The following is a 20149-nucleotide window of genomic DNA, read 5'->3' on the forward strand; positions in this document are numbered from 1 at the left end:
AACTTTTTTAATGCTGTGACCCTTTAATGCAATTCTTCATGTTGTGCTGACCTCAAACATAAAATTATTTTCACTACCATTTTATAACTGTAATTTTTCCACTGTTATGAATTTTAATATAAATATCTGTGTTTTGCAATGATTTTAGGTAATCCTTGTGAAAGGATCAGTGGATTCCTACAGGTGTCACAACCCACAGGTTGAGAAGCACTGACTTAAGAGGAAGTAAGGAAGTATGTAAGGTGTGTGTGAGTGTGTTTGTGTGTGTGTGTAGTTATGTATGTATGTGTGCATGTGTCTGTATGCTTGTGTGATGGGAAGAAAATTCTGATCTTTTGTCCTTCATTGTGAGAGAGTCTATCAGTTTTGCTTTCTACATGCTCTATGTTATGGTGAATGTACATTGTTATTAATTACTTTATTTACATTATAAGAGATAATACTACCCAGTTTAATTTTTTGTATTTGTGAGTGTCCATAAGAATACGTATGTATATACTTTTATCAATGTATATGTGTATATATGCTTGAATGAAACAAAGGGTAACATTTTCTCACAAGCAGAAGGGAAAATAATTCTTGTGCTTGAAATTTAGTCCTTGTTTTATGTTTTTGGTTTCACAATCCTGCCCTAAGTTATATATTTTTCTTTTTGTACTTTGATTTGTTCTGTGAGTTTTAGAGGCACAATAACAAACAAGGCAACTGATGTGTTCAATGCTAGGTAGTTAAAATACCCAGTGAATTATGCATGTGGATATGAATAGTTGTTTTTCTTATAAGAGATACAATTTATGTTGCACTAGTGCTTTATAGTTTTAAATACAAGGATTTTTAAAAGGTCAACTGGAGAGCACATATCCATCAAGAAGCTCTGATGTGCAGTGTACCCTCTGGGCTGGCTAGCTGAACAGATGGCCTTAAGTCTCTATTAAAGGTCAATTGATTCGTGCTTTTGGTACATATGTAGGGGGAAAGATTTCGAATTCTGTTCTTCTAATAAGTGTCTCACTGCATATTTTCAGAAAACTGAAATTTAATTATATGGTTGTTTCAAATCATCAGAGAAAATCTTGGTATCTACCTTTAAATCTAAATGAAGTTCAAGTTCACAGTCTGAAATTTAGCATTGAAACTACAGGGCTGTCCCCGGTCCATGATTGGTCTATTATCAAGTCTCTACAACCAAACAACAAGTTCACTCATTTCTCTGAATCTGAAATGGGGTCTTGCTTGGCCACAGAGCACTGTTCTTCATCATGCTTATGCAAGGCTTTCTTTTACCAGTTTAGCTAATAAAATTTCTCTGTCCTTTACATGTCTTTAGCCCTTGCTGTGAATTTCATTAATTTAACTTTTAACATTTTATTGATGTTAATTTTTAATGCAATGTTTCTGTTCTCCATGTGGTGTGTTAAAACTGGGCCTCCTATAATTCCATATGAGGACGAGGGAAAAATAGTTGGGACCCAGCAAGCATTATCATCAGGTCGTTTTCCTTATATAGTGGAAGAAAAGAGCAAGGCTGAGTCTTTGGTCTTTTCTTATAAGCTCTTATTCTTCTGAAGGCGTCATTAACCACTGAACCTTTAGACATGTGTCTTCAAGGAAATTATTGCAGAGATACAAGTGATTTATCCTGTGTTTTCATATGCATCTTATAACGCTTACTTGCAAGTTAAGTTAGAAACTGAGGTGGGCACATGCTCCTTCCTAACCCTGAACCTATACTCTACATCTGGTTTAACTTTTTTTATTTCTAATGTCTATTTTCTGTCTAATATCACTTAGAGCAGTGCGTTTTTAACTTTCCTAATGTGGCATGCCTTTAATATAGTGCCTCATATTATGGTGACTGCCAACCCTAAAAATTATTTTGTAGGTACATCATAACTTCAAAACAGTAATTTTACTTCTGTTATAAACCACAAACTAAATATTTTTGGAGATAAAGGTTGATGTGCACAGATTGGGAACCACTGCCTTAGACAAGTGAGTACTTTTAATAGAAGTTTCAGGTCAAGGTCCGTGGAATTGTTTTCTTCATAACAAAAGTTTTCTGTTTTACTATGTTCTTAGTACATTCATGTCAGTTAAGCAAAGTTGCTTTCTGTCCCAGTGATGAACATCTAGAGAGATAGGAACTACCCTCAGAGAAGGCACAGTAAGGATTTCCCCAGTGTTCTTAATATGTCAGAAATGATTCTCTGTGGTTCTTATTATTATTATCTTTCTGCAGATTCAGATTACTCATGCTGGAATTGGATGGTAGGGAGATAAAAGAAGTATACTCTTACCAGCCCTATTTTATCTTATTCTGTTTCATTTGATTTTGTATGTATGTGTGTCTCTGTTTGTAGATGTTTGTATGTGTGTGTGTTTGAGTGTGTGTGTGTGTGTGTGTGTGTGTGTGTGTGTGTGTGTTGGTTGAAGATACCCATGTAAATATAACTTACTGAATATAGTCTTGTTGTTTGTGTGTATATATAGTTTAAGGTTTGACAATCATTAGCAGAAGGGCTCATCTTTGGAAGGAGATAATTATCCCCCCAGAAGTCATTAGTTTCCTACAGTTTTTTGTCTAGGAGTATGAGCCCATGAAAAATTTCTCTTCCTCATTAACATATTGATATTGCCATTGTTGGTCTTATTTATGTAACCATTTCTAGGTGAGACCATTTAAGAGAAGACTTGATGGTATTGTGGATCTTATAATCTTTCTGTCCCCTCTTCCAAAATGTTCTCTGAGCCATTGATTTTATATATATGTATATATAAAATCATATATATAAAATCAATAAGAATAATACCCATGTATGATGTAGTAATATTGTAATGTATTGTGTAGTAACATGTAGAATGTAGTAAGGAATTATGTTAGTAAAGCAAAGTAATAGTAGATGATTTTCTCCCCCCTCCACAGTGGACATCTTTATTGTTTGATAGATCATCAATGTCTCCAATCCTCCAGCTGGAATTTCATCATATTTCCATGCTGAGTGGCAACTAACCAGAGGCTACATACATCAAAGACAGCTAAGGTTTTACAGCTCACTTCCTTTTGCCAGCAGAATATAAATGAATGCCCTCTACAATGCCCACTGGTTTTAGTCACTAAGGAATTTAAATGGGATCTTGAAGAATGTAGACAAATCCTCATGCGGCAAAGATGAGTTGAGATGCTGTGCAACTGTTTAATGCTTCCTGGTGCTTCATCTTGGCCACTAACTGATCTTGCATTAGACCAAACGGAAATGCAGAAAACACTAGGTTGACTTAGGGGCTATGCACAAGAACCAAAGGCAGGAAAATACTAAATATTGCTGAGATCATCAAGCCCAGGAAGGACTTTACTTTCCAGGACCTCTAGACTGGCACTGCCCCCAGTGCTCACATAGCTGACTTTATCTGCTGTGTTCTATTTGTCACAGCAGGGGGCAGTGTCTCCACCACCTATGATAGTGATGCAACCCCTACAACTGCCTTTCACTTCCTCATCCACGAGTGACTTGGTTTCCCTGGCAAAGGCTTCACATTCAAATACAACAGGACAATTCCAAACAATCAGCATATTTCTTGCCGCTCTCAGTATCACAGTCCAAGCCCAGCCAGCCAGCAGGTATACTGGAGGCCACAGTAGCTTGGCAATTCTTGGCATTCTCATCAAATTTGTCAGCAGTGACAAAATCAACAGGCAACGTAATCTTCACAACATTTTTCTTGGCATTGGACATGAGATCTTTGACAATCTTGGCTCCTTCCTAATACAGAAATGTGCCAATCTCCATGTTCTTGAGCACCTTAAAGAAGGTAAAAGCCATTCTACCACCAATGATCATCTCATTGACTTTGTCTAACATATTACTGATCAGCTGGATCTTGTCTGTAACTTTAGCTCCTCCCAAGATATCCAGGAAGGGTCACTCTAGACTCTCCAAAGCCTTGGCAAGGTAGTTCAGCTCCTTCTTCATCAAAAATCCACCAGCCTTCTGTGGCAGATTCACACCCACCATGGAGCTGTGAACTCGGTATGCAGTCTCAAAAGTATCATTGATATAGACATTTCCTATTTTGGACAGTGAGGTTCAGAGAGCATTAGTTTTAGCTGGCTTGGCACTAAGCTTGTTCCCAGAAGCATCTTTTCCCTTCCCTTCTTCCTCTACAGGAAAGTGGAAGTTCTCCAGCCGATAACAGTTCTAGCCACTGGATTGGCACAGGCATTCTCTACTTCTGGGCTGACACAATACTTCAAGAACAGAACATCCTTGGCCAGCAGAGATTTGAGCAGCAACTGGCTCTAAGGAGTGCTTGTCTGGCATGGGAACACCATCAGACCAGTCCCGTGCCTCATAAGGACACTTGGCTCCATTGTCCGAGCAGAATGTGATGTCTGGAACAGCAGCCTTGATCCTTTGGTTGTTATCTGGTTGCTCTTAATAGGAACATTAAGGTCCACTTTCATCACAGCTTGCTTCCCCTTTATATCCAGATTGTCCAAAGTCATCTATTTAGAAATCGACATTTTGGTAACGCTGTGAGATTGAGAGGACCAGAGCTGAGGAAGTGCCTAGATGATTTTCTAAGATGTGTGTCCTCACTAGCCAAAGGAGGCTGGCTAGGATTCCAGTCCCTGATGTGAATTCCCTTCTGGTGAGTATGTCTTAAGTTCAGTTAGACAGCTGCTGGTTTCCACCGACAAGAAAATGCCACTTCTTGCACCTTTATGTGTATCTTGACATATTGATAATTATCATGGATGAAGAATCTCCCTTTTCCCTGTGATCAAAGGCCACCATCGCACAAAGATGAAGGGAGCACAGTGGACCAACAAGCAGGGTTTCTGTAGACTGATCAGTACAAATAAATGGTCATAATGACATACCAGGAAAGCTTTGGAGAGACAAATCAACTTTTACTTCAGATGATTCAAGGGGTATATAGTTTTGGGTTAAGGAATTAGGAATATCCAGAGTGAGCAAATGTGTTTGGCTCAAGAGTAAGATACTGAGAGGCCTCATTAGCATGGGGAAGCATTCCAGGGACTCTCAGGTGCTTACTGAATGGATTCCTTTGGAAGAATGGAAGGTGAGTCAGTAATCTAAACAATGTTACTGGATATTCTATAGGTGGAGGTGTGTGTGTGTGGAGAGTTGTCAAACTCTCCAGACAAGCTTCTTCTTTTTCTTTTTTGACAAGCTCATAAGGCTATTCCTAAAATGGTAGACTTCGATCTTAACTAAACAATTTTGAAATTTCATCTCATACCAGTCAGAATGGCCAAAAATAGACAAACAATGGAAAACAAATGCTGGTGAGGTTGTGGAAAAAGAGGAACTCTCATTCACTATCAGTGGGATTACAAACTGATCTACTAACTGTAGAATTCAATATGGGGAATACTAAATAAATCTAAAAATAAATCTACCATATAACCCAACTACACCATTTTTTTGCATTTCCTTCAAATGATTCACCATCCTATTCCACAGACAATTGGTCTGCAATGTTCACTGCTACCTTATTCACAATAGTCAGGAAATGGCAACAATCTGTCTTTCATCAGATGAATGGAAAACAGAAATATGGCATATATACAGAATGTAGTGCTATTCTGACATGTTTTTAAAATTTTGATTTTGTTTCTAACATTTCAAACTTGAAAAGAAATTACATTAAATTAGTAATCATAGCTTCATTTGGAAAAATCTGAATTCTCCTTTATGTTTCTTTTTCCAATTTCTTCAAATTCATGCAACAGAATTGGCTGTGTGGCATGAGTTTTTTAACCCATCTAGCCAAGACTCACGATCTCTAGAAGATAGATATTCTGGAAATGTACTTCAAAAATTATGACTAGAAGGTTTTTATTTAAGAAAATTTTTCTTTTTGTATGAGTGTTTGTATATAGAAGTATGAGCATGTGTGACTCTGTATGTATATGTATGTATATGTAAATATGCATGTATATGCATATGTGTGTGACTGTGTGTTTGTGTGCATTTATGAATGTAAATGCAAGTAAGTTCATGCCATTGTGTATGTATGGAGGTCCAAGAATAACCTCAGGTTGTATTCACCTTATTTGAGACAAAGTTTCTTACTTTTCCTGAGTGTTCCAGGGCAGCTGATATATTTGATAATTTTCATGTCACTATATTCTTGTAGGGATTATAGACAGGCATCCTACTGCATCATGCATGGCTTCTGGGCATTCAAGCTGAGGCCTCATACTTCCAGAACAACAATTTTACCTATTGAACCATTTCCCTTTCCAAGGATGTATGTTTTGTTATTGCAAGATTGAATCTGCTATCTGTATGACATGAAAACTGTGAATGAAAACTGTATGAATGAAAATTGTAATTAATTTTTAGTTAAATATGTGTCCCTCACCTTAAAGATAAATTTATTGAACAAAGGCTGACAATGTAACTTGCTAGAAGTTTTCATTTATTTAAAATATGGAAATCATTCATTCTTTAGTGATTTCAAAAGTCATAGTTTATTTTCAGATATATTTCAAGGGGAAATCATCCTATGTTTTTGTCGTTGTTGTTTGAGCATAACAGCGAGGTGTCAGAGAAAACAGACTCTACTTAGTTATTTACAGTTTGCAAACTCAGAGTGGGTTCCACAGTACTGGAGTAAAGGCACTGTTGAAAGGGGTTATCCACCCATTTCTTGGCTTGATTCTGTTACTCAATAAAAAGTAAGAGGTTTTGGAGACCTTTTCTCATTGAAGCAATGAAAAAATAAGGTCTTTAAAGGTTTCACCTAAGATTTTGTCATTTAAGTTCAACAATGGACCATGGCATTTTATGAATCAGTATTAACTTGCATGAAATCTTTTCTTAGAACAAACAGGGCATATTACCTGTGACATCAGAAATCTTCAAATCTACCAGATATTTCCCAAAAGTAGAGAAGTAGAGATCATTTAAACTTGAAAATTTATGTTTTGCTGAATCTATGTGAGACTCTGAACATTTGAAAAGTAGGTAAATCTTATTCTAGAAACAGTGATGCAATGGTATTGTAATCTACAGTTCCTTCAAGTGGCACTTGGGTAAAGCCAATCAGCGTACTTTGGCTTTTTATACTTCAGTGATTGATTCATAGGCAAGTAAGTCACAGCGAATAATAAATTTTATTATAAAAGTGAAAGCCAGAGATGAACTATAAAATATTCCGCTGATAACATTTCTAGAATGATAAGACTTCGTCACTGTTTAAATATTTTATTTAGATAAACCTCTATGTGAATGCATGTCAATCTCTTTGAACAATCCTGAGATGCTATGGAATTTTAGAATCTTAGCTCTAAAGTTCTATATTTATCTACATGTTTGGTGTTTGCTATTTAATGTGGTTATTTACCACATTAGAACCATTTAATCAGGACTAGAGAGATGGCTCAGTGGTTAAGAACACTGACCGCTCTTCCAGAGGTCCTGAGTTCAAATCTCAGCAACCACAACCATCTGTAATGGGATCTGATGCTCTCTTTTGGTGTGTCTGCAGAAAAAGACAGTGTAATTAATATATAATAAATAAATCTTTAAAAAATCCATTTAATCATTCTGTCATCTCTATAGCAGGAGAGACTTAGATTAGCAACATTGGCTTTTCATGATCTTGGTTATAAATAAATAAATACACTAATACTATTTATAATAATTATACTAAATTAGTTTCATTGCCCCAAAACTAGAACTAGAGAGGCTAGTATTTTTGGAGTGATATTTGTAATATGTTATAAGCATTGACTGTTTAACACACCTTCTCCTGATTAAATAGCATAGTTTTTAATATAAAGGATTGGAAGAGTCACTGTTTTAAGATGTCTGCTTTGTACTGACCATTATCCTAGAGTCAAGGATATCCTAATAGCTTTGCATGTGCACACAAATTAGAACAAAAATGTGTTCCAAGACACAGCCCTTTCCTCTCATTTTGAAAATGTCTCTCTAACTGCATTCCTGGTCACATCTCCTGTTTTCTCCAGTGGCTGGGAGATAAGAAATTTCCATTTCATAGTTTACTATCTCATCAGCAGGTTTTTCCCACCGTCTAGTATGCAATCTTGGGAGGCCTGGAAACTTGAAAGCATTTAGAGAAGCTAAATGCTATCTCACCATCTCTTTACATATCTCCAGGTTCAATTGCTTCTTACCAATATTTATTCCACCTTTACAGGCTAAAAATTATTCTTTCAGTTAAATAGTAGAAAAGTAAAATGGAATTTTCAAAATTACATGTTGTATAACCTGTTCGTTTATAATATATTGTCTGATATAGTACAAATGACCTGTTTGTTTTTGCTGTGAAGGTACAATAGTACCTTAAAATGTTATTTTTCCAGGCACAGTTTGACCACAAATGTCTAATTATTTTTTGCTTCTAGGTATTGTATCCATAGGTTCATGTTTCTTTTATTAGAGCTCAGTGTTATGTTTCTCTCCCTCCCTCTTTTTGATTCTCATATTCAAACTATAGGATAAGGTTTTATGGGAACAGTAAAAGTTTTTAGATTCTTTCACAATGAGATTATTTTTGTAATTTCATAGGTAGAAATTCAATTTCCTATTATGTAAAAACCCTCTAAACTTTTCTGTGCCAGAATTTGAAACTGTATTCCAATTTATCCCTATTATTTCAACTATTTGATATCTTTCTATTTAGGGGTTAAAGTAACTATTTTTTCATGGTCATTATGATCTCAGTATGTCTAGAATATGTATGTCCCTCAATAGATGGTGTTTGAGTGACTGAATTTAGAATTAATCATGGACCAAATTCCTTTTTCATGAAAATCCTATCAATATTAAAATACTTTTTCTCCAAAGTGAATCATCTGCCAACCATTTACAGTGATGATGTGACCTCAATGCCACTCTTTAAAAAGGTGAGACTTAGATTTCTAGGTCTCTCCCAGTGCACTACCCCTCTGTCCTCCCCATGCCTTATCTCTCCTCTCCTTCCCATTCTCACCCCTTTTCCCACTCAGTCCGCTTCTTTCATCTATCCACTGTTGTGGTAAATATTATAAATAACCACAAGCCTTCACTAGTCGGCATCATCAAACCATATGGCATTAGTATGGTATATTCATCTCGGTGACTGCCAATTCTAGTGCACCATGCTATGCTACCTATAGCCATTCTCTGCTCCCATCAGAGGCCACTGCCCTGGCCCTCAGCTTCTGGACTCTGTTCACATTCCCAGCATCTGCCCCCTAGTGGTTATAGCATCAACTCCTGGTAACCCACTAAAATCAAGAATCAATAAGCTTGTAATTTAACAATCAGAGTTACCTCAGTAATTTATCTCAGTAAATTTACACTCCACAAAACATCCACACAACAAGCTCATAACCAATTGATAATGATATAAATTGCCCACCTAGAAAAGATAAATTGACCTATAAAAAATCCATCCCTTAAGAAATATTCATAACTACCTGTGGCCCATGTATCTGGGTCGTCCTTCTCTGCCTCCATCTCGGTTCTCCTCTTCCTCTCCTCCCTTCAAAACTCTGGGCCCACCTTACTTTTTCACAGCCCAATCACAGGCCTTGTCTTAACTTGTGCCAGGCCTCATGTACATATAGACAACAATCTATACTTCACTCTTTCTGTCTAATTAAAAAAGGAAAATTTCCCCAAATATAAGCTGAACACAACTATTATCATTTTACAATTTACAAAGTATTTAGAATATACCTAATATCTAGTCCACAGTTATTGTCAATAAAACAGAATGTTTTGTTATCTAGTTTAGATTAAGGCTTCAGATCTGTGAATTATGTCTTGGCTAGCTTATATAATATACTATCTGAAAACTATGTAATTAAATATGTATTTTCAATATTAACTAGCATGGGTAGACTCTAATTAGTCTTCAACCCTGTCAGAAATCTGAGACTAACCAATACTATTTGAAAATATAGGAAGCCTAGCATGGCTTCCCAAATTGAGACAAGTTGAAGCGATAACTGTCTACAGGTACAGTCCCCTGGTAGCATCATATAAGAGCATCAGTCGACTCTTCTGGAGAGTACTTGTCTGTACATGAAATAGGCAGTTTCTGTCCATTGGCTACCTAGCCACGGTGTATTACCTCACCTGAGGTAGAAATGCTCAATTTCTTCTTTGAATCCACAAAAGGGAGGTTGTTAGGAACAGATTTTGTCTCAATAATAAAAGAATAAATAACATTAAATGTCACATTTTGTGGATTTCTGATGTTTTTGCAAACTATCTATGTATGTAAAGTAATCTGGACTGTTGTCTTAATAAAATATCTTGAAAACACCCTAAATGCCCTACAGTGAGGACAGAGGAGACAATCTTAGAATAACCACCTCCAGCCCCGCAAAGTTCTGGGAATTGGCGTGATAACTCTTCAATACCTTCTTCAAGCTGTACATGGGTGTTGAAATATCTTTAAAGAGGGGATAAGGGAACATGAGGGAGTTGTTTGGCCTGAAGAAGGATACACCAATTATAGTCTCTGATGTCTGTCTTGACTGGATCTGGGCTGAAAATCCCTGATCAGTCGTCCAAGCAGGCCAGTTCAGCATTCTGGTGATGAGTCTCACGAAAGCTGTACATTCTGTAATATTTAAATCTCAGAACAAAATTTTAGTATCATCAAGATATCTTTTCATTTGATTGTCTTGAATCTAGTTCTTCGTGAGCTCTACCTCTATCAAATCTGACCCATGTAACTGTGGAAGGTGTTCAGAGTCTAATCACCCTTTTTAAAAACACAAAGTCTTTCTCCCAAAATAGTGTATCCTTTAGTCAGCAACCAGAAAAGCTTGTATCTTGTGTTCTCTCCCAGAGAAATAATATTATCACAAAATTTAAGATCACACCCATTTTGAAAATTAAACCAATTTAAAGTAAATGAATTAAACTAAACAATACTGTATGAGCCTGTTTAGGCTTCTCTAATCTCTCCTGCCAGGAAATCGACCCAAAATTCCTGTGGAGGCCATGTTAAGAGAATATGAGCCCCCTGTAGACCATAATATATCATCTATGTGTTAGGCTCGCTACCTGCAGTGTCAGACTTTCATTCATTAACAACTTCGATAATACCCATTAACAACGTCTATAATATATGTCTAAATGCGCTCTGTCTGGTGCTACAGATTTTTTTTTCTACCTTAGTTCTGACTCATGGGCGAAATTCCCCACGTGATTTGGACAAACTCTATATAAACTATTCTAAAACCAGTCTTTGAGTTAGGCTCTTTGACTTAGAGCAGCTTGTTCCTTTTCAGAGCAGGGGGCCTAGAGTCTGTGAGCGGATTCCCCCTGCCTCTTTTGTGTAAGGTTCCCATGCTTGGGCCATGACTCATCATGGCACCGCCTCTCTCTCACTTAGAAAATAAAACTCAAGCTAAATCTTGGGCTGATAATCTTAAATTTTTAGTAGATCCTTGCCTAACACATTGGTTTGCAAGCTGTCCCCTTCTTTCCTCCATCCCCAATGTCTAATTTCCCCTTCTCAGTGAGATTCAAGCATTCCCTTGTTATTTAGCTTCTTTGGGGCTGTGGTTTGTAGCATAGGTATCTTGTATTTTATGACTAATAGCCACTTATAAATGAGTACATACCATGTTTGTCTTTCTGGGACTGGGTGATCTTTTCTAGTTCCATCCATTTGCCTACAAACGTCATAATATCAATGTTTTTAATGGCTGAGCACTACTCCACTATATAAATGTACCACATTTTCTTTATCCATTCTTTGGTTGAGGGATACTCGGTTGTTTCCAATTTTTGGTTATCACAAATAAAGCTGCTATGAACCTAGTTGAGGACATGTCCTTGTGGTATGGTGGAACTTCTTTTGGGTATATGCTCAGGAATAGTAGCTATGGGGCACATAGAACTTGAATCTGCCATTTCCTGTAGCCAGGAATCACTTCTAATGAAGGAATTGGGCTACCAATCTGTCCACAAAACCTTAGACCAACAATTTGTCCTGCCTACAAATGTGGAGAAGTAAAAGATGGAGCTGAAAAGGCAGGAAGTGCCAAACAATAATTGGCCCAGCTTTAGACACATGCCATGAGAGGGAGCCCACCCTGACACTATTAATGATATTCTGATATACTCGCAGACAGAAGCCTAGTATAAATGTCATCAGAGAGGCTTCATCTAGTAAGTGATAGAAACTAATGCAGAGACCCGAAACAAAACATTAAGCACAACTGTGGAACCCTGTAGAAGATGTGAAAGAAGGATTAAAGCAGACAGACAAGTCAAGAACACGACAAGAAAACTTACAGAATCAGCAAACCTGGGCCCATAGGAACTCATAGAGACTGAACCATCAATCAGGGCGCATGCATTGGACAGAGCTAAGTCCTTTCACCATTGTGCATCTAGGTCTTCAGGTGGGATTCTAAAATAGGAGCAGGGACTCTCTATCTCGGGGTACTTTGCGTGCCTTTGGATCTCTTTTCTCTTATTGGGCTGCCTTGTCTAGCCTCAATAGAAATACACATGCCTAATCATACTGCTACTTGATATGCCAAGGCTGGTTAGCATCCATGGGAGGCTTCTCTTTTTCTGAGGAGAAGAGAAGGGGGATGTTGGTGGGTGGTAAGAGAGAAGGGCTAGGAGAAGAGAAAATTGGGATCAATAAGTAAAGTACATATTCCACATACAGGCAACAACTTTTGGGGTAGTCCCTGCTTCAGTTGTTCAGCTCCCCAGTTGGTTCCACATGAAGACCAAACTTCACATCTGCTACTTTTATTTTGGTAGAACTAGTAGGAGAAGAAGCTCCTAACCTCGCAAAGACTTCAAGTGCAAGGCTTAGGGGATACACAGGGCTTCCCCTGCCTCAGAGAAGGGGAGAAGGAATAGGGGAAGAATTGTGGGAGGAGGTGGCCGGGAGGGGCAATGAGGAGGATGTAAAATGAACAAATAAAAAGTAAATTAAAAAAATAGAAAACTCAAAGTAAAGTACTTAATAATAATTAAAAAAAGAATAACGCATCGCAGTGAGAAAAAATTGAGACTTTAAATCATATTATTTTGACATTCTCTTATGATCTTATTCATGGATCTTAAAGCTTTTCCTAAAACTCTCTTGCACATTTTTGCACAAGTAACACATTATTAGAGTCAAGCACACATGTCTAATATCCATGTAAATCTCTTGTCATTCTGCAAATACTTATATGAACTTATAGCATTAAAATCAGGTTTGGTTGATCTAAATAAGAAAAGCTCAGAAGAAAAATATATCCATTCCTACCATTATTAAGAACAAATGATCTTTAAATATTTCTTTTGTATCTGTTCTAAGATTTTCTTAAATCTAATTTATACTGAGTACATAACATTTTTTATAAGCTTAATTCATTCTTGCTGAAGTTTGCAAACTTGTCTCAGAATAAAAGGGACAAAATATATTAAACTTAAGGAAGGAACTCAGTTGATGTTAGGTTTTAAATCAATAAAGAAGACACCTACAAATTCAAAGTCACATAACATTAATTTATTTTTATCATATCACTTTTTTTAGGTTTACAGCACAAACTTCTACCTCATTCCCCTCCTAACCATTTCTTTACAAACAAGATGTCTGAATATTTCTGGGATGAGATTTAAAAGAAAAATTCTAAGGCATACTAGAACTTTCTTTTATTAATCTCCTAAATAATCTATTTCTTGGGTACATATTTTAATAGCTTATGGAATCCTTGCAGTTCAATAAGAAAAAAAAGATAATCTGCTTTTAAAAAAAGACTATCTTGAATAGATATTTCTCTAGAGAAGACACACAAAGGCAAACAGATAAATGAAGAAATAGAGGCTCTGACTCATCATCAGGGAGATGTAAATCAAAATCACAGTAACTATCACCCCGCACCTGTCAGCATAGCTATTATAGAAATACAAATGACGCAGCCTCTGTGGAAAACAATATGGAGACTACTCAGAAAAACTTAGCACCACCGCTTCATTGTAAAAAAAAAATCTGTTTATCTAAAAGAGCTGAAATTGAGCCCCTAGAATAGAACTGCATCACAATTGAGATGGACTGTATGACAAAAAAGTCCCCAGAACATTTCAAAATAGCTAAGAAATAAAACAACCTGGATATCTATTACCAGACGAAAGAATAAAAGGAATCTTCTATATGTTTCTAGCTTGATAACACCTCTTAATACACATAGCTTAAGTGTGCACTAAAACATTATGAACTCTTTATGAACTGCAAGAAAGGACCTAAGTCCAATAATAAACAAACAACAAACAATGCAAAAGAACTTTTTCTAAGAGTGGATGGATCTGCATGGGTCTACTTACATCCAATACCTAAAGCACTAAAATACATTTACCACATAAGAACAGTTAGTGATAGTTGGCAGAGGCTAGAAAAAAATTTGGTATAAGACATTGGTGATTGAATAGAGTTTCAGCTAAAGTCTATGAATGGCCTCTACAGATCAGATATTTTACATTTAAAATCTGTTAAAAGGCAGGTCTTATGTTAATTTCCTCCACACAATAACAGAAAAATATAAGGAGTAATTTAAATGAGAATTAAGATTATAAAAATATGGTAGACGTCAAACTGTTACTATGTCAATGAAACATAAATATACAAACACCTTACAGTTTATTAAACCTAATTTTAATCCCAATCTTAAAGTTGAGTGATAGTTTTTAGTGGTCTAGAAATTGAAGACAACTCTTTTTCTAATTTGAAGGCAGTTTCCTGACACCTATAGGTAAAAATGAGGAATTATGAAAGCAATTAGACTTACTGCCTCTGGTTTCCTTTCCTACTAGGAACAAGTAGGATATTTTAAATTCTTTGTTATTTAACCCAAAAATATTTTTGTGATGTATGATGAACTCAAGAAAATTCTTTGCTATTGGAATATTAATTAGATTTTTTGTTACTCTTTTCTCATTCCTTTGATTTTTGTTCCTCTTTCATTTGATACCTTTACATTTAGTAAGATAGTGGTTGGTACCACTTGCTGGGAAAGGTTCCTGAATCAAATACTGAACTGGAGAAGGAAGACAGAAGATGAGCAAAACTGAAATGGATAGGAAATAACAAGCAACTATTTGGAAATTTCTAGAGAAGATTGTTTCTCCCTAGAGTATTCTGAGTCAAGCTCCAACGACCGGAGTTTTACACCAGTCACATTGCCCCATCTCTCTGCAGTCAGAAAACTGTTGAATGATATTAGGAAGGATCCTGAAGGGAGCAGGCAACTGGAGGCTCTCTGCAGGAAACACTTGCTTCAGAGGAACACCAGTTCCCTCACTAAAAGCTGTTCTTAATTGTTCTCTGTCTGTGTTATTCACACACACAGACACAGACACACAGACACACACACACAGATACACACACACACACACACACACAGAGAGAGAGAGAGAGAGAGAGAGAGAGAGAGAGAGAGAGAGAGAGAGAGAGAGAGTCAAATTTGTTGGTAGGTAGGCTGAGATTCCGTTTATATGAAAAGACAGTGTAACACAAGAATAGAGAAACCTCTGACCTGCTATTGGCCAACTGGTAACAGAATAGTTTCTTTCATATTTTTACGGCTAGTTGAACATATTATTCAAAGTCACTTTTCAATATTTCTGTAGTGAGTGCCTGAAGAAGGTAAATTGTCTAGACTTTTGAACACTCTGAACGTAGAACGGGCAAGTATGTTCTTTCTTACTCTTGATCATGAAAAGGATTTTTTTACTTCAAATAGCATCCTTCACAGTAGATCAATACAGATCTAGGTTCAAGAATTTGTGCTGTCAATACAACAAATACATTCAGTCTTTTAGAAATCTGCTGAAGTATATTGGTTTGTTGATGGCACCTACACAAGTCTCTTGAAAAGAAGGATGATTTTATACATTTCTATCTTTCAAAATTTGAAGCTATGAGTAGAACTGGTAAATGAAAAGCTTAGTGAATATGCTAATTAGAACAGAAAGGGTTTTTTTTATTTTCGTTTAAAATAAACTAAACACGATTTAAATTCTTTGTTAACAAATCTATTGCATGCATCTAATTAAATGACAGGTTTGGAATAAACAAAATATCAGTAGAGATAGAATAGCAGCTTAAGGGATCTGATGGAAAGAAGAGATAATTATTAATTGTTGAATTAGGTATTAAATTTCATTCTAGAATGTGAATAAGTTCTAGCAATATACTGCATTAAGTTAAGAAACCTGTATGGTACAGTTAAAAAATTGATTTTCTTGCTAATAATTGCTTTCACTATAATAAAAATAATACAAAACAAAAATATTCTGTAAGTGATTAACATAAATAGAACAAAATAAGCAAAAACCAGTCTTAGGTCAATTTTATGTGGCACTATTCTTATTACATTTTATATACAAAATCCTTATTATTGTAGGGCAACTCACTGATATTTCAATTAATTGCTAGTTAGGTCAAATTAAAAATATGAGCACAATTAATGTTACTTAATTTAGTTGCTATAATTTGAAAGAAATGTATTATTCCAAAGTGTTAAGATTGTGGAGAAGTGATGACCCAAGTCTATGTCTGTTAATTATGTGCATTGTTCTCAAGCTCATGCCCCTTTCTTGGCTTGCAAAATTTGAGGACAGCTTTTGGTATGATTCCTGGATGCTTCTTATGTTATATTGATAGAAGGCAGTGGAGGGAAGTACTTTTCATCTTCTAATCTGGGGAAAGTATTCAGAATTGCTTAAAATCCTAAGGTGTTTAATTCTTTTCTGCATGTGTTTGTTCCACTGTTGTCTTGAATCTTCTAATTCCTGATGACTTAGGTACAGTGAAGATTCTACTGTGCAGAGATTTGAAGCTGAGAGAACTCTTTCTTTACAAGAAATTAAAGTCCGTAGTTAACCATGTGGGTTTCGCTCCTCTGCCATCACCGGAGATCCAGGGCATGCTGGCAGAGAGTTGTTACTTCAGATATACCACGTTTATAATATCAAACGCTGAAAACACATCCACCAACGGATGAGAGAACTAGAACAAGTGACTGAAACAAGTGAAGAAAAGAGGAGTACAGTATAAGTGACATGACATAGAAATAGAAATGCATTTCTAGTGACAAAAGCAGAGCAGGAACTAACGGAAATGGAAAAAGTGTTAGAGAGTAAAGGGGGAAGAGAGAGTCAAGGATATGAGGAACTTTCAGGGGGGTTACTAGTTCCAATAATTACTTGGGTGTGTATGCAAGACAAATATTTTCAAATGTTCACTTGAAATGTGTATGGTCTATCATACTTCTATACATGTCAATAAATCTATGGAAACTTAAAATAATATTGTAATATAAGTGTTAATGAAATATATGACGATAGATTATCTGGCATTACATTCACCATCTAAAAATGAAAATTAAACCAAAACTCATTAAAATACGTGCCTAAAATGCATTCCTAAAATTTTAAAATTAATTCTGTGGAGAAAACTATGGAACTAATGAGAAACAGATCCTCATTGTAGCAAAAGTATACATGCTATAAATAAAAAAGAAGCGCACATGTTCCTATAGGTAGAGACTTAAACTCATTGTAAGAGTTACATTTTCTGGAAATGGGTTTTTTTTTTTTTTTTCGAAGTCAGGCAGTATTCGTGAAGCAATGGTTTGATGTAGATTTTATTACACTGGGTAGTATCAAATTTTAGCAAATTATGCAGTGTGAATAATGTTAAATGCCTTTAAGAACCTTGCCTCAGCTGTGAGCAACCAACAAGCGTAACTATTACATATCAAGATTAGCGTCGGACACTGAGGCAGAATGGAATGTTCTGGAGCCCAGAGTTCCATGAGTGTGTCTTTTGGTGTTTTCCACCAGTGTGTCTTTGCTGTTTCTGTACTTCTGGGTGATACTAAGTAGCAAAGTGGACTGATTTTGTCCTAGAAAAGGAAAATAATTAAAGCTTCAGAGTTTTTAGCAAGGGCTAGATATTGCTCCTATAATTGAAAATATCAAAAATCATTTCTGTATTAAAACTGTAGGTATGACATGACTTTAATTATAAGCTTAATTTAGAATCCAGGTTAGTGTCTTAAGCATGCATTTTTTTTTTAAAAACAGATATGCCTTTCCTATTCTTCTTTATGCTTTTATTTCTACTAATACGGTGTCAAATGCATGTTTCCATTTCTTAGTAAAAATGACTTTAAAGCTATAAAGTTAAAAACATCTATGTTTTAAAAACAATAAACTATTTTGAATCGTCTATTTTGAATTTACTAAGCCAGTATCATCAGATAACTGGAAAAAATAATCTTTGATTTTGTTAAAATTCACTGAAACATGCTCGCAAGAAAGTCAGAAGGCATGGGGTCTTGAAGTTGCTGCTTTGTGCTTCTTATACCTCCGTGGAGTCTCCAGACAGAAAATTGTCCTACTGTTATGTGAATGCAGCCTTGCTTCAGAGAATCCATTTCCTCCAAATAAGGATAACACACCAGAATGTCTCAGGAGTAGTTTTGTGGAAGATTATAGCTATCTTACAAATAATGTAGGCTATATACTTTTATATTTGATGAACAAAGAGATACAAAGAATAATTCAGAGAAAGGAGGAAGGTATCCTTTTACTAACATGGCTACTGGAACAGAACTGGCTACATTTACTAACCATCTGAAAAAGACAAAAGTTTGAATGCTGATACAGATTTGTTTTCATATACTTTAGAATTTTGAAATTATATTCATATCAATCTAGTAGGGGAATTTTATGTTTTTTTTTATGTTTTTCTGCTTCTGTTAATGCTGTGATAGCGATTTGTCCTGGACTTTTGGCATATTACATCAACATTTTTATACTGATTTATATAACATATATTAATTTGGTTCCCCATATTCATTAGTAAATTTTGTGTTGAACACTTTATCCATTTAGCACAAATGTGCAAATTAGCTATGAATATTGAAATTATTTTAGAGATTATTTCAATATTTGTGCAAATTTCACATGGGAGATTTTACATTAAAATTTTCAAAAGTTTTATTACATTTCAATATTTACTCTTTGTAATCGGTTTACCAGGTGTCTCTGAATTCATATGCTAGTAGGATCATATGGTATGACTTAAAATGGACTGATGTGAGGGTTTATTAGCTTGAACATTAACTGCCTTGGTATCATGAAGACCCTGTTTCATTCCTTAGTTTAAATAGACTAGAAATATTTATATAACTATTGTTAGTAAGTGGTACAAGTTCTTAATGTATCTAATATCTCTCAGAAGAGTTACATCCTAAAACAAAAATAAATAAATAAATAAATAAATAAATAAATAAATAAAACTTATTTAAGGCTTGTCAATTTTTTGATAATTGAAATGAACCAAATAAGCATAATTTCTTTAACAGAGTTGTAATACTCAGTCATAATTTATGAAGAATCATTGGGCTTCAGGTCTGAGTAGTTGGCCTTAAATATGTGGCTAGAGACAAAAATGAATTGGAATTGCTCACAGAAAAATATATTAAATAATTGCATGCTATTTCAGAAGCAAACCTCAGGGTTCTGATTACTTGACTGTGTTGGTCTTCTCGTGGAGGCCCTGTTCTTCTGGGTCCTTTAGTTCTTCTTTCAACTCATCCACAAGACTACCCCAGCTTCGTCTAATCTTTGGCTGAGTCTTTGTATCTGTTTGTCAGCTGCTGGGTGGGGCTTCTCAGAGGACAGTGATGCTAGGCTTCTGTCTGCAAGCACAACAGATTATCATTAAGAGTGTCATCGATTGGTTATTGACACTGGGATGGGTCTCAAGTTGATACATTCATTGATAGGCTATTCCCTCAGTCTGCATTCCATTTTTGTCCTTGGACATCTTGTAGGTAGGACAAATTTTGGGTCAAAATTTTGTGGGTGGGATGGTGTCCTTATCCCTCCACTGGGATTCCTTCCTCGCTATAGGATGTAGCCACCTCAGGCTCTATATTCTTCACTGCTGGGAAACTCAGCAAGATTCACCCTGATAGACACCGTATATTCTCTCCTATCCCAGCCTCTGGCATGTACCAGAGATCCCTGCTCACCCCACAAGGATTTCTGATTTTCTTCAACTCTAACTGCTCTCCTTACTCCTGATCTATGCCCCTTTCCCTTCCCCATTCTTTCTTTCATCC

The 20149-nt window shown here is 35.9% G+C and overlaps 1 pseudogene; it reads right to left on the reverse strand.

Annotated features, from left to right (window-relative positions):
- Positions 1 to 3313: 3313 nt before the first annotated feature.
- LOC116897960 lies at positions 3314 to 4522 on the reverse strand (annotated as a pseudogene).
- Positions 4523 to 20149: the final 15627 nt, after the last annotated feature.

This window comes from Rattus rattus, chromosome 4 (genome assembly GCF_011064425.1).
Source record: "Rattus rattus isolate New Zealand chromosome 4, Rrattus_CSIRO_v1, whole genome shotgun sequence".
Lineage (NCBI taxonomy): Eukaryota > Metazoa > Chordata > Mammalia > Rodentia > Muridae > Rattus > Rattus rattus.